Source organism: Miniopterus schreibersii (assembly GCF_964146895.1).
Source record: "Miniopterus schreibersii genome assembly, chromosome: X".
In the NCBI taxonomy this organism is placed as follows: Eukaryota; Metazoa; Chordata; class Mammalia; order Chiroptera; family Miniopteridae; genus Miniopterus; species Miniopterus schreibersii.
The window spans coordinates 22,168,867-22,183,645 of NC_138104.1; positions in this window are offsets into that span (position 1 = coordinate 22,168,867).

Genomic DNA, 14,779 nt, shown 5'->3' on the forward strand with positions numbered 1-14,779 from the left:
CCCCCCCAAAAACCCCTCATAGACACAGATAGCAGTATGGTGATTGCCTGAGGGAAAGGTAGGTGGGGAGAAGTAGAAGAAAGTAAAGGGGTGATAAATGATAATGGAAGGAGACTTGACTGGGGGTGGTGAACACAAATTATAATATACAGATGATGTATTATAGAATTGTACACTTGAAACATATATAATTTTATTAACCAATGTCACCCCAATAAATTCAATAAATAATTTTTGAAAAGGAAATATAAAAACTAAAAATAAAAGTATGGGAGGAGCATCAAAGGTCAGAATCGATAGAATGAAAAGACAATCTATGGCATGGGAGAAAATATTTGCAAATCATATAACTGATTAAGGGTTAATATCCAGAATTTATAAATAACACCTACAACTCAACAACAACCCAATTAAAAAATGTGTAAAGGACTTGAATAGGTATTTCTGCAAAGAAGATATATAAATGGGCAACAAGCACATAAATAGATGCTCAACATCACTAATCAACAGGGAAATGCAAATCAAAACCAAAATGGGATACCACTTCTATGGCTACTATAAAAAAGGAAAAAAAAAGAAAAGAACAAGTGTTGACAAGAATGTGGAGAAATTAAAACCTTTGTGTATTGTTAATAGGGATATGAAATGGTATGGTTTCTATGTTAACCAGTATGGTGGTTCCTCAAAAAATTAAAAATAGACTTACAATATAATTCATCAATACCACTTACAGATATACATCCAAAATAATTGAAAGCAGGATCTCATTAAGATTATTTGCACACCTGTGTTTATAGCAGCATTACTCATGATAGCCAAAATGTGGAAACAGACAAATGAATAAACAAAAGGTGGTATATAACTAGAATGAAATAAAAGGGGAAAACATTCTGACACATGCTACATATGGATAAACCTGGAGGACATTATGGTAAGTGAAAGAAGGCAGTCATAAAGAGGCACATACTGTGTAATTCCACTTATATGAGATATCTAAAGTAGTCAAATTGATAGAAACAGAAAGTAGCATGGTGGTTACCAGTGGCTGGGGGTAGGGGAAAAGTAGAGTTGTTTAGTGGGTATAGAGTTTCAGTCATGCAAAATAAAATAAAGTTCTGGAGCCCTGGCCGGTGTGGCTCAGTTATTGGGTGTTGTCCCATACATTGACATGTTGCTGGTTCAATTCCAGGTCAGGACATATGCCTGGTTATGGGCTCAATCCTTGGTGGGGAGAGTGCAGGAGGCAGCAGATCAATGTTCCACTCTCACATCGATGTTTCTTTCTCTCTCCCTCTCCCTCTTTCTCTAAAAAAAATCAATAAAAATATAGTTTTTAAAAAAGTTCTAGAGATCTGTTTCATACCAATGTGAATATACTTAACACTACTGAACTATATACTTTAAATTGATTAAGATGGTAAATATTATGTTATGTTATGTCTATTTTATCACAATTGTAATGAAAAAAATTTAGCCCTGCCGGGCGTGGCTCAGCTGTTGAGCGTTGACCTAGGATCCAGGGGATCTGGGTTCGATTCCCGGTCAAGGCACATGCCCGGGTTGCGGGCTCGATCAATGACTCTCTTATCATTGATGTTTCTGTCTCTCTTTCTCCCTCTCCTGTTCTCTCTCTGAAATCAATAAAGATTTTTTTTTTTTTTAAAAGGCATAAAAACAATTGTAAGGAAAAAAATTTAAATGTGAACTGGGTTCAATATTTCTGGGAATTTCTTCTCTCTCCAGAAACTTCAGCCTCCACCATCCCTTAAGTTTTTCTGAGCTCTCTTCCTAAGCCTCCACCAGAAAACTTCTTCAGACAATGGGAAGAGTGGGAATGATTCTCTGACCAGGCCACTTCCAAGCCGCCTCCTTCCCTCCCCAGCTTACAGATTCCTTCCTCTTTTTCTTATAGTCAATGTATATTCTCACCCTGTTTCCAGTGTGTTCATGGAATGTGCATTCTCAGAGGTACTGGATAAAAGTCGTTGAGAGGGAGAAAGGTGTAGACAGCTTGTTCTAGCTGCATAAGTTATAAGGAGCTCTGCTCTTGTCCAGCAATAGCATAGCTTTGTAGATTTCAGACAAGCCTATGTTTCCTCTGAAACGTTCTTTCACTGCAGGTACAAAAACACAGTAAACCACAATCCAAAAAAAACCTGTCCACCTATGAATGGCACTTTGTAAGCCAGTTAATGTATAACACTTTAGAAAGCTGGGCAGGGAGCATGTTTGCTTTTCTAACAAGAACCACATCAGGGGTGTCAGATGCCAATAATCCCAGGATTCTGTGGTCATAGGCTTTGAATCTGCAGCCAAACCTTGGCATCCAGACATGGAGACCAGTCATTTCCAACCTTTTCACCACCAAGGATCCCTTTTATTACTTTTCCCCCTATGGGCCCCATGTTTGGAAAGATTTTTATCTAACAGAGCTACATTTATTATGGAATAATTCATTTCCCCAATTTTTTACTCACTCAGAGCTTCTGATCTGCATGAGATAACCACACCAAGCTAATATACATTTTGTCAAAGGCAAAAAAATCTCGATATTGTACTTAACTCTCTGTGTCTTTGTCTTGGCTGAATGTACAATTTTTATTCAACTTTTTTAAATTAAAAAATAGCTTAAGGGCACCAGTTACTACCTTTAAAGATTGAGATCTACCAGGACAAGTTAATGGGGGAAAATTAACGGGATGACTATCAGCTTAAAATGTTCTGAATCCCATGAACCACAAGTAGAACAGAATCTGTCCATCAGGAAGCCTCCCTGCTTTATTTCCTTCATGTTTCAATAGCTTAAGTTTTTTCCCCATGAAAAACGAAAGAGATTATTCCCAAAAGAAAGATAACAAATGTTTAGCAAGGCCCCTACTTAGCTGTTTGTTACTGTGACAGGACAAGTCTCAGACACAAAAATCTGCCTCCCCCCAGGCCCTTTTCACCAGTTCTAAGGTATGCTCCCTCAAGGACCTTTGGTCAGTGGGTGTCTTACAGCCTCATCTAAACCAAACGTCCCTTACCACACTGAATACAAATGGAAATGTCTACGTGTCTGTCTACACTACTATACCGGACTCCTCTTGAGGTCAAGGACCTTGTCTTGTTTTTCTCTGTATCTCTATATCTCCACCAACCAGTTCAGTGCAATGCCTGACAGTCAGCAACGTGCGTGCTAGGCTGCACGAACAGCTGAACTCCTGGAAATGGAGGCTAGAATTTGAGCTCTATAAGGTCAGACACTGTGCCTTATTCATTTCTGTGTTCCCAGAGCCTGGCATAGTGAATGTCACAGTGTGGTCATTCAATACATGTCTGAGTGAATGGATGAATCATTGGATTCCATAATGCAAGACCTGGTTCCCTGAGGCTGGAAACCCAGTGATGACCCATAGACCAGTTCTACAGGTACCCAGATCAGGAGTGATAGGTAGAACACCCTCCTCCTCATTTATTTTTGTAACTCATCAACCAGTGATGCCTCATCTCTGGCTAATTCTTGACTACCACACTCTCTTCTGGAAGATTCAGTATAGCTCCTTCCTCTCCCTTCTCTTCCTCCTACCTTATCACCCTCCCACCTTGCCATTGATTGCATATTAAAACCCACATGGACTAGTCCAATAAAAGCACATGGTTCAGAGCCGTGGAACCCCATTTTGGAAAGGGCATTGACCCCTGCTATAAAAGAATCTCAGAAAGGACAAAGAATGAATGCAGCCTAGACATGTCTCTCCCTGTGGTGTCACTGGGTGTAATTTAAGCAGAGGCATTTCTGCAGTTGTTACACCCAGGCAAGTGTGGGGAATGAAACAGTTGTCTGTGACTGATTTAAACTGTGGTTTTTGACAACTGTGCCCTGGATTGAAGTGTCCCATCTGTTAAATTTAGTGTCCAAGGGAGTTGTGAACATGAGCTCTAACAGCAGCAGCTTCAGTTCTGTGAGGTCCTTGACAACTCAGAAAGTTTCTATCCCCAAACAATGTTGGGCATTTTCTCTGCATCTAGGCTTGTTTAATTAATACAGTTATTTGGGCAGGATACTGGAATGTAGGAACAAGGTGGGCAGACTGTGCAGGGGGAAGTAAGGGTAATGGGGGGAAGGCTTTTTTTCGAGTATTTAAGAAATAACCAGAATTACCCTTGTGGAAAGGTTGCCAAAATGCCCCCTTCTCAAAATCCCACCTCTACCTCATCCTCACCCCATCCCCATCCTCCTCTTCTCTAAACCTGAAAGTCACCTGACAACCCCTGCTTCTAGTAAAGGCATTTTAAGCAACCATTCAAATTTAAATGTTATGAACACCTTATGAACTAGTAACTTTTACTGTGAATTTGTCTATAAGATTTGTGCTAGTAACATGATAGATCCCTGAGAAGAAGTAATATGGTTTGAATGGAGATAGGAAAAGGAACTAGTAGTGACAGAAAAAGATGCTTCCTAAGGAAAGTGGTCCTTAGTGGGATTTTCCAGTGGTAGAAGGCGAGAGCTCTACATGCAGAAGATAGGATGGAGCTATTAAAATTGAAGGAAAAAAGAGAGCAATACAGGTGAAGAGACCAAAGGCACACAATTTTGCCATATGTGGGCCCTTGCTCATCATCTCCATTCCAAAGGAGCTTGATATGAAATAAGTTTCAATTATATTATCCATCTCCAGTGGCAGTCTTCCCAGCTGCCCCAGTCAATTAATCCATGATGGTCTCTACTACTATATTTGGCTAGGCAGGCTCTTGTGTCTACATATATTAGCTTGTGGAACTCACATAAACTCCCAGCTCCTCCAGATTTAGGACCTACCCAGTCTCATCTCCCATTATTTGCCAATATGAACTTTGAAATCCAGCCCTAACAGTCCTCTTCATTGTCCTTCCCTGAAGCCCATCTCCAACACACAGCACATTTTTTACTTGACTGGCTCAAGGCCTTAAATTCTACACATCTCTCTGCCCCATGCCCCAAATGCCTACTTTCTCTTTAAGCACTAATATCTTTCCAGGTCTAGCTCAAGTCTCATAGATTGCACAAAGAAGTTCCTGACAACTCTAAATTTTAAAAAAATGGAAGCAAAAATTAAAAGTGTACAATCCAATGTGGCATGTAGACAATAAAATAGACGACTACAATAAAAGTATGATGAATGAAGTACCTAGGTTCAAATCCTGTTCTGGCTACTTACTAGCTGCATAACTAGCTGCATATAGATAAATGTTGAACATAGTTTTCTCATCTGTAAAATAAAGAAATTAACAGTGTTTACCTTATTGGGGTAATGGTGAAATTCAATGAAATAATGCATGCAAAGCTCTTGGCATAGTGCTGCTCCATTCCACTCCAGGGCCTTGGATGTGATCCCATAGTCAGTGAGGACTGATGGAGGGTTTGTTCCTGCTTCTTTAGTCAAGATTCTGTAGGGAAAAGCTTTGACAGAGAAGCAAAGCTTAAGCAGAGTGCCTCTGGATTGGAGAAGAGTGATTGTCTATAGGAGTTTTTGTGAAAAGAAACAGCCTAACTTCCTGGTAGAGGGGAGACTGAAGGAGTTGTTTGGAAATGAACAAAGGCCAAACTGGACAGATAGCAGTATCTCCTCAGCTTCTGGAAAGGGAAGAGAAGGAGAAGGAGAAGGAGAAGTATACTCCACCACCTCCACACACACTCTGTAAGGCACAAACTACAAATATTTTTAGGGTATTCCTCACTGAGGACAGACAGTACTACTCACTTCAAGAAAAGCAAGAAGCTAATTGTTGTGGGCCCTCATGAGAAGACAGTCCCCAGATCACATTTTCTGTTGGACTTTTTCATTATGAAGCCCTTAGTGTCCCCTTTCACTCTCATTGCCCTTGCCACCTCCTCTCAGGAGCAGATGTGTTCAGTCACATGAAAAGTCAGCATTCAGAAGAGCAATTCTAAGTCCAGAACCACAAAAATCTTTACAGAGGCCTGGAGCAAGTACCTTAGATGCCTTCAAAAACTGATCCTCACTGATTAGAAAATAGCTTACATGGTTAGAATTTTAAAGGTAGAAAAGAGTATGTAGTTAAAAATCTTCCTCCCCACCCCTACTCTCCTCCAGCCTGCCCTGAGTGGAAACTAGACTTATGAGATTCTTGTGTATACATTCTGACATATATGTTATTTTTCATATACTAGAAAAGTATATATATATATATTCTTTTACCTCTTTTTACACAACAAACAAACATCCTCACTATAAGTATGTGACTTGTTAAGTGTTCTTATTCCTTGGCTACTGACACTCTTCCCATGGTTCTGTAGCTTTAAGAAGTTTAATTCTCCAAGTAGGGTTCTAGTTAAATAAGAACAACTATGTTGAGAATCTTTTAGTCAGAGGAATCAGTAACATCACTCACCTTTGAGACTTACAATGTGACCTCTCCCAAGGTCCCTATTCTTGGGCATAGCTACCAAGTGGCATCAAGGCATCAAGAAAAGTCGAATGGTGTAGACCTTTGCCTGACATCTCACAACTAAGCTTCACTTGGGGACAGGAGTTCCAAAGGGGTGAGGCAAAAGCCTGTTGCAGCCAGTTCCCTGGCAACCTTCCAGAGGGGGCCTTGTGTAAATTGCCTCACCAATCTTAGAAGTGTTTGTGGGTGCCCCATTCCTGACGGTGTCTATGCTCTTCTGAATGGGGTGTCTCAGGATTAAAAGCCTATAGAGGGGGGGAGGGAAGGGAGAAAAGTTCACAAAAAATGACTCTGGACCCCAAACAGGGGCCCAGTTAACTATGGCAGTATGGCACAGTGGAAGTGGCCAGGCCTTGCCATTAAAAAGCTTGGGTTTGAATCTCAGCTCTGCCACTGAGAGACCCATCTCACTTTTGTGAAAACTAAGTGTGACAATATATGGGAAGCATATCATACATGATAGATGCTCAATCAAAGTTAGCTGAATCAGAAGTGCTAAGGAAGAATTTGCTTCCTGTGCTTGGAATATCAGGTCATTTGGAGGGCAGTGTGCTTGTGTTCATTCTCTAAGCCTGAATTCCCAGGGTCTTCCAGTAGTCCAGAACTCCCATCACTTTTGTAATACTTTTCTACCTGCTTAAAGGAACACAGATTAGGAATGGCCACCAACCTAATCTACTTCTTGCCAGCTTCATTTTGCCAGTGAGCACCCAGGATTTTCCAGCCTGCCTTCTGACTCTATACTCTGACCTCCTCCCTCTCTTGCTCTATATCTGGTCTATGCTATAGGTGTGCAGTCAAGTCAGCAGGGATTTTCCAAGTGCCCAGAACTGTATTTCATAATGAATAGGTCCCAAAGGGCCACTTGGGCCTCAGTCATTTCAGCCAATCCAGACCAGCAAGGAGGGCCTGGAAAGGGGATGCTGGTCTGTATTCTCTAGCTGTTGCAGCTGTGGGGATTTAGCAGAAATGTTAACTGGGTCCAGGACTTGTGCAGTCACACAAGGCCTGGTGCTTAGAGAGGCCCCATGACTGGTTTAATGCTCTCCAGTCACCGTCTTGAAATTCCTTATACATTTTAAACAGGAGGCCCCACATTTCCAGTTTGCACTGGGCCTCACATATTATGTAGCTGTTTCTGACTGAGGCCCATCGTAGTCAGGTCTCTGGGAGCAGGGTTCAATCTCCCAGAAAAGAGCAGAAGTACCTGCAAAGTTATGGCCTTGAATAAAAAGCCCCCAAGCGTGAAATTTGTTCTTTAGAATTTCACACCACACTCCCATTATTTTGCACTCAGTCAGGCTTAGCGACCTGTGTGAACTTTCTCCTTGTGCTCAGAGTCCCACCACCTCTAAGTCTTGACTACAATGTTCAAATCTACCAGACCACTGTAATTCACCTTTCAAAAGTGATTTCTGCCTGAGTAGATTGAATATATTTGATGTATATATAAACCTTCCCAGTACATATAATCTATTTTTTATTGAAATGTTTGAGATAATTATAGATTCTCATGCAGTTATAAGAAATAGCACAGAGAGATTCTGTTTGCTCTTTCCTGAATGCTAACATCTTGCAAAACTCTAGTATATCACAACTGCGATATTGATATTGATATTGATACAACTTACCAATATTCTGCAGATTTCTTGTTTTACTTATAATCATCTGTGTGTGCATTTCATTCTATATATTTTTATCATTGAATACATTGATTTATGTATTCTCCACCCCAGTCAAGATACTGAACAGTTCCATCATCTCAAGGATCCTTTGGGGTGTTATCCTATCATAACTGCACCACCTCCCTTTTTCTACCTCCTTTCCCACCCAAAGCAGACACGAATATGTTTTCCATTTCTAAAATTAGCACATCTGGGTTGGTTGCAGGTTTTGGCTATTACAAATATCATCTCTGTTTTTGACCATGTGTTCTTCTCATGAATTTATGTTCTCTTAAATGTGTTAACAAAGCAAGATTTGTCAAGAAAAGTCTTTGAACTTCGTATCGGTCAATGGTTATTTTCAATTTAGAAGCAACACAGTCTAGGAGAAAGCTGGAGGACTTTGGAATTGCTTTTTAAAAAAACAGGTCTTCATTATTTCTTTCTTATGTGGCCTGAGGCTGGTCACTTAACATTTCACCCCACCCTCCACCTAGCATCTCTTTATCTCTGTTAACCAGGAAAAACAATACCTCTGTGCAGAGTTGTTTCTGTAAAGATTAAATGAGATAGCACATGAAAACTCCCAGAACTTTAGAGCTTTCCATAGTCCCTTTTTTCCTTGGCACCAGCTGAGGAGAGGGAATGGTTCTAAATAGTGAAAAGTCAAAATTATAAATTTTTTAAATGAAGTTTTAATATTCCTAAGTATTTACAATAAGGGAAACATAGGAAAATAATGACTATAAAACCAGGACTTAATAATTAGCTTAATAAGACTTCTAAAGAGCTCTAGGAGGGAACTGGGAAAACTTCTTTTAACTAAGTCAAATAAGACTTTGTTTTATCCCCCACTACCTCTCCCAACACTGAAGAGGCTTAATTAGTTTAGCAACTCATTTCTTTCAAGATCTGGCTATAATAAGCTACAGCTTCCTTTAGTCCAATTTTTCAAAAGTCTTAAATTAGTGAAGCCCAGGAGAATGACATTTTACTGGGATTGAAAAAGATTTATTTCCCCTATGTTTAAAATTCTTTGTAATTTTGTTTCCAACTTGCTCCCAAACTTTACTCCCAGGCTCAGTGACAGTTCAGGCTGCCTCCACCCTTTCGTTCTAATTCTATAAGCTTTCCCAGAACTCAAAGAGCTGTTTATAGATGTGTATCTCTGACAAAGAGATGCTATCATTTCCCTCATACCTCCCTTGTTTCTCAAGTTTTGAAATTCCAGAAGACACTCTTATTTGATCTTCTAAGCACTTTTTGTGTGTGTGTGATGGGCCCATCTTAGGGTCTCTTGCTAAGTTGTTACTGACTCCTATTCTAAATGTCTCTGGAATCCATTGCCAAGTATTTGCTGCACATCTACTTGGTGCTTTGCCCTGTGTTTCACACTCTGGGGAGTACAAAAGCCAGAGTTGTGGTCTTTAAGGAGTTTACAGATTAAGGAAATCCAAGTACACACATGAAACAGTTGGAGAATCATTAACTAGAACCCTGTGTGATATGATACTGAATCAAAGGGAGATGATTATTTAGAGGTTGCAGATCAATGAGAAAGGAAAAAGACATCATGGAGAGTAAGGTTGGAGAATCAAAGGATACTCGAGACTTGGATAGATGAAGTGGCAAGAAAGGACAGTCAATAGGGAGATATCTTGAGTAAAAACATGGGGGTAGGGTTGAATCATTTCCTGCACCCATTTTGAATGATCTTTTACTTTGCTCTCAGCCTTTGCTTTGCACTATTTGGCTCCATCCCACCTTGCACTATACTTACTGGTTTGTGAGTTCTGGGTCACCTAAATTCCTGACTGCTTGCCTTACCTTCTGTTTATGGCTTTGCCTACTTTTGCCTAGTACCCAGTGCTCAGTTCTCTGGGGCTGACCGTCAGCTATAATGTATGCTTAAGCCTTGGATGACATCTGTATCCAAAGCATCATCCCCAGACAATCTTTTCCAGCTCTGATTTCCCTACCCCAGCACCAGTCAGAAGTAGTTATGTTCCTGAAAATTTTGTCCAGCCCTGAAAAATAGAACACAAAGACCAGCTAGACCAGCAACACCAGTAGTGGTGAAGCCAATCATGAAAAATGGCTAAAATGACATCTCTTGGTGGAGGAGGGGCTTGGTGACTAAGCAGAAGAGTATAGATCTGATTAGTCACAGATTAGGAACAACTGTAACTATTTCAATTACTAACAACAGAGGTTTCCTTTGACTAATAGCAAGAAACTAGAACCCTTTAGTTGACAAAGCAAATGATTTGCTTCCCTTAATTAAAAGAAGTTCTGCTGACAGCCCAGTGAAGCATATTTTTGTTTTAACCAGGCCAACAGGAAAGATGTCCAATTTACCCTCTTCCAAAGTCTTGGTTGAACTACACCCCACACTGGCCCAAGGCTATTTGCTTTGGAATCTGACAGTTCATCCTCTTCTGTGGCTTCTGTTCATATTCTCACTAGCCTTGGGGGACTGTAAAGTCAAAAGAGGCAGGGACTGCAGTTAGCTGGCCCAAACCAGATGGTGCTGCCCCACAGACACAGTATACTGATGTGCAGCAACCCCAACACACACACACACACACACACACACACACACACACACACACACACACACACAGGGTACAGCTGGCTTTTCTTCATAAGAGGACTAGATTTCACAACCTAGGGTCAAAAAATTCCCAAAAAGGGGGAAATGATTGGCCTATGGTTGAAGCTGGAGGCCAAAGAGCAGAACCCAATACTTGAGTGAAGGCTGAGATGGAATTAATCAGAAGGCATCTTGGAGAGAGTAGCCATCAATTTACTCCACAAATTCTGGGCTACTGGATCAAAAGGCTCCTTATCACTTTCCCTAAAAACTTTTGAAGGAGATCAAAACTTTTGAAGAAATAACTAAAATGTAACACTTTACCTTGAATATGAAACAAACAAACAAAAAGTACAGACTGAAAACTTCCACAAAATAAAAACCATGTTGATTTTTAACTGATTGAGGGCTGAGATTATATGTGTTATTGCTCACAATTATATCCCCAGGTCCTAGCAGTTTCTGGCACACAGTAGGAGCTCAGTAAATGCTTGTTGAATGAATAAATGAATCACTGTAATAATAATAATTACAGAAATAAATATTTGTTAAGTCCCATTTGTATGCCATGCAGTGTTCTAAATACTTTACATGTGGTAACTAGCTGATTGAATCCTCACAACAACCTTCTAAAGTAAGCCTATTGCTCCCATTTTATAAAACAGGAAAGCAAGTCTCAGGAGGATTGTGCCTTGCCCAAGGGTGTACAAGTAGTAAGCAACAGTTTGAAAGAACTGTTACTAGGCAAGGGAAAGCAGGAACACCCTGGCAATCTCTTGACCATTTGTATTCTCAGTATTGATAATGATCAACCAAGTGTACTATGAGACAGACCCAAGGTAGAGATTCTTTATTATTTCCGCTGCCTAGGATGCTATCCTCAATGTTCCCTTATCATCCTACCATATAAGCTCACATCACTTCTTTCTTTATATTGGAATCCTACTCATTATTAAAGATCCAGTTCAAATTTTATCTCCTAAGCCTGCACTGACTACACTTGCTGGAAGAGCTCTCCCTCTGTCTTTAGAATTCATATAGCACCCATGGGCCATATCACTATTTGATACTTGAAAGCTACATAGCGCACTGGTTAAGAGCCAGAATTTAGAGTCAGGCAGGGCAGGATTTAAATTCCAACTCTGCCAATTTACTAGGTGTGTGACTGTGGGCAAGTTACTTAACCTCTCCATCAGAAGCATGATCTTTGAACTGGAAAGAGAATTAAAGCCCAAGATAGATGAGGAGATAATAAGGGAGCACTTAGCTTCCTTCAATGAGTTCAAGTTTCCAGGCTCAGACAAATTACATCCGAGGCTACTAAGAGAATGTGCAGATGTGATCACAGAGCCAGTCTTAGTAACCTTTGAGAAATTATGGCAAAGGGAAGAGGTGAGATATGTAAAGAGGCAGACAAACATTGCTGCAATTTTTAGTGAAAAGGGGTGGTGGTTTTGAATAGTACACAATATAGATCCTGGGAACTATAGATCAGTGAACATGGATGGCCTTGGCCTTTGACAAAAGTCTAGCATGCACTATTAAGCATATCATTTTAAAGGGAGCGGAAATCACTAAGGGTAAGCATGAGCTCACTAAAAGCAAGTCATGCTTAACTAAGCCCATTTCCTTTTCTGAATGGGTATCTGGAAGGTTAGATGAAGGGAATACTATAGCGTAATGTATCTGAATTTTAGTGAGACATTTGAAAAAGTCTCACATTGACCTCATGAAGAAGACGGAAAAATAGGACCTACATAGTAGCAGAAGTAATATGGATTGCCTCAAGTTTGAATGACATTATTAAAAGTGATTGCTAATAAGGGGAGGGCTCTAAGGTTATGCTGCAGTATTCTGTCCTGTACACTAAGTCATCAAATACTTTTATTAATCTGGTTGATCAAATATCAGATTAAAGAAACTTGATAATATAGAGTAAGCACTCTCAATGGGAGTGATGTCACCCTCAAGAGAGCAAGAACTGGTTCTTGAGGAGTGAAAAAATATCTTTTTATATAGAGAGCATAGATATACATATAGTACATAAACACATATACAGCATATCTATGTTATTAAAATTTCACAGGAGAGATTTGGAAAAATATGTTAAAAGGCTCTTTAGGAATGTGAAAAAAAAGGAAAAAAAGATTGAGAAACATTGGTATAGAGAATATGATTTTCTACATGAGAGACTCAACATCTAGAAAAAACATTATAAGGGTTGAAATAAAAGCCCCAACAAAGAGATGGTTATTGAGGATGCACATAATACCCAGCATCCGGGTTAAAATAAAGTCAGTTAGATAAGCATAGAATCAGGCAAATAGTAGTCCATGCAAGAAACAAAAGAGGGTTTTAAATAAGCTACAAGTTACACACTGAGCAGATCTATGCTCAAGTCACTAGAATGGCAAAAGGTCTGGAAACCATATCCCATGAATCATAGTTTAAATGAATTGAGGATATTTAGTCTGGAGAACAGAAGACTGGGGGTGACATGACTGATGTTTTAAAGCCCTGTCATGTTAAAGAAGGGTTAGAAATAGTGTAATGCTCATTTTTGCTCAACCTAAGGAATACATTTTTAACCATTAGAGGATGCCTAAACGTGGAACAAGCTGATTTACAGAGCTTTGCAGATTATCAGGAAGATATTTCTGCCCTGAGTAGTAGGGTAGATATGGCCTCTAAAGTTCCTTTTAATTCTCAGATTCTATGATTCACTACTCATTTTAAAATTTTGGAAATGGGGAGAGATTAACCAAAGAATTTATATGCATATATGCATAACCCATGGATACAGACAATAGTTTGGTGAAGGCCTGGGGCTGGGGGTGGGCGCGGGGTTGAAGGGATCAATGGGGAAAAAAAGGGGTCATCTATAATACTTTCAACAATAAAGATACATTTTTTAGGAAATTTGGAGATGGAAAAAATGATTGAAAAAGATGAGCCCAGACAAGACACTTACCCTTGTTTTCAAAGCCAAAATGCCACAACATGGGGGATACTGGCTTCAGAAATCTGTCACTCAGGAACCAAATTGGGTGCCAATATTTAAAGCCCTAATTCTCTGGGACTCTGGCATTTTATGTTGCCACCTACCGGTAGCTCAATTTCCATCTTAGGGTAGAGGGAGAGAAGCCACACAGGGAGCTATGGGGAAAAGTCAAGGGGGAGTTCTCACAGACCACAGTTATAGAACTGCTCAGATGTTTCATAGAAATATTGGTATGGGGCCAGTGACTAGGGAGAGCACATTTCCTTTCTTTTTAGGCCTGGCCTTACTCACTTATGCATTCATTCTCCTCCCTCCCTCCCTCCCTCCCTCCCTCCCTCCCTCCCTCCCTCCCTCCCTCCCTCCCTCCCTCCCTCCCTTCCTCCCTCCCAAAAGGCAAAAGAAGAATTGGTGCAGATGGGGTAGTAGTTTCAGGTCAAAAGGTTAACACCACTTTGGTTGGGAGAGCTGGGGAATGAGACGGAAATTAAAAGAGATGTGAAAACTAAAACAAAACAACTTGCGAATTGTGTTCCTGGAATTGTGTCTCAGTGAATGTCTCAGGAAACAGGACCTTGACTGGGGTACAGCATAGTATTTTACAGTGGTCTGAGTATCTTGCTGAAGCCTTTCAGAGCAAACAGTTATTTGCTGTGCTTGTCACCCAACATTACCAAGCAGAATCTACACAGCTCCGTTGCTAGAAATTAAGTTTCTTACAACTGCTATGGCATCAAACTCCATTCACCTCCCTCTTAATGCTCCTTTCTCTCTGCACTTAGCCAAATGTAACCTGTTACTTTACAAAGCAACCTTTTCTTCCCTGTGCTCCATTACCTCCTCTTTCACTCCCACTCGTTTGCTGAGGTCTTCATCACTATCATAGATCCATGTATAAGGGCCGTGTCTGCACACTAGCCCGTAAGAACTTTCCCACCACTTCAAGATTTTTCTTGCCATGTCGCCTTTCAAGTAATGTCTTTGTCTGCACTGTAAACCCTGGGACAGCAAAGTCAGAAATCTATCAGAGCTCTCTTGAAAGTCCCATTTCTCCATGGAAGGGAAAAAGATTTCAAATGTGGCTTCCTG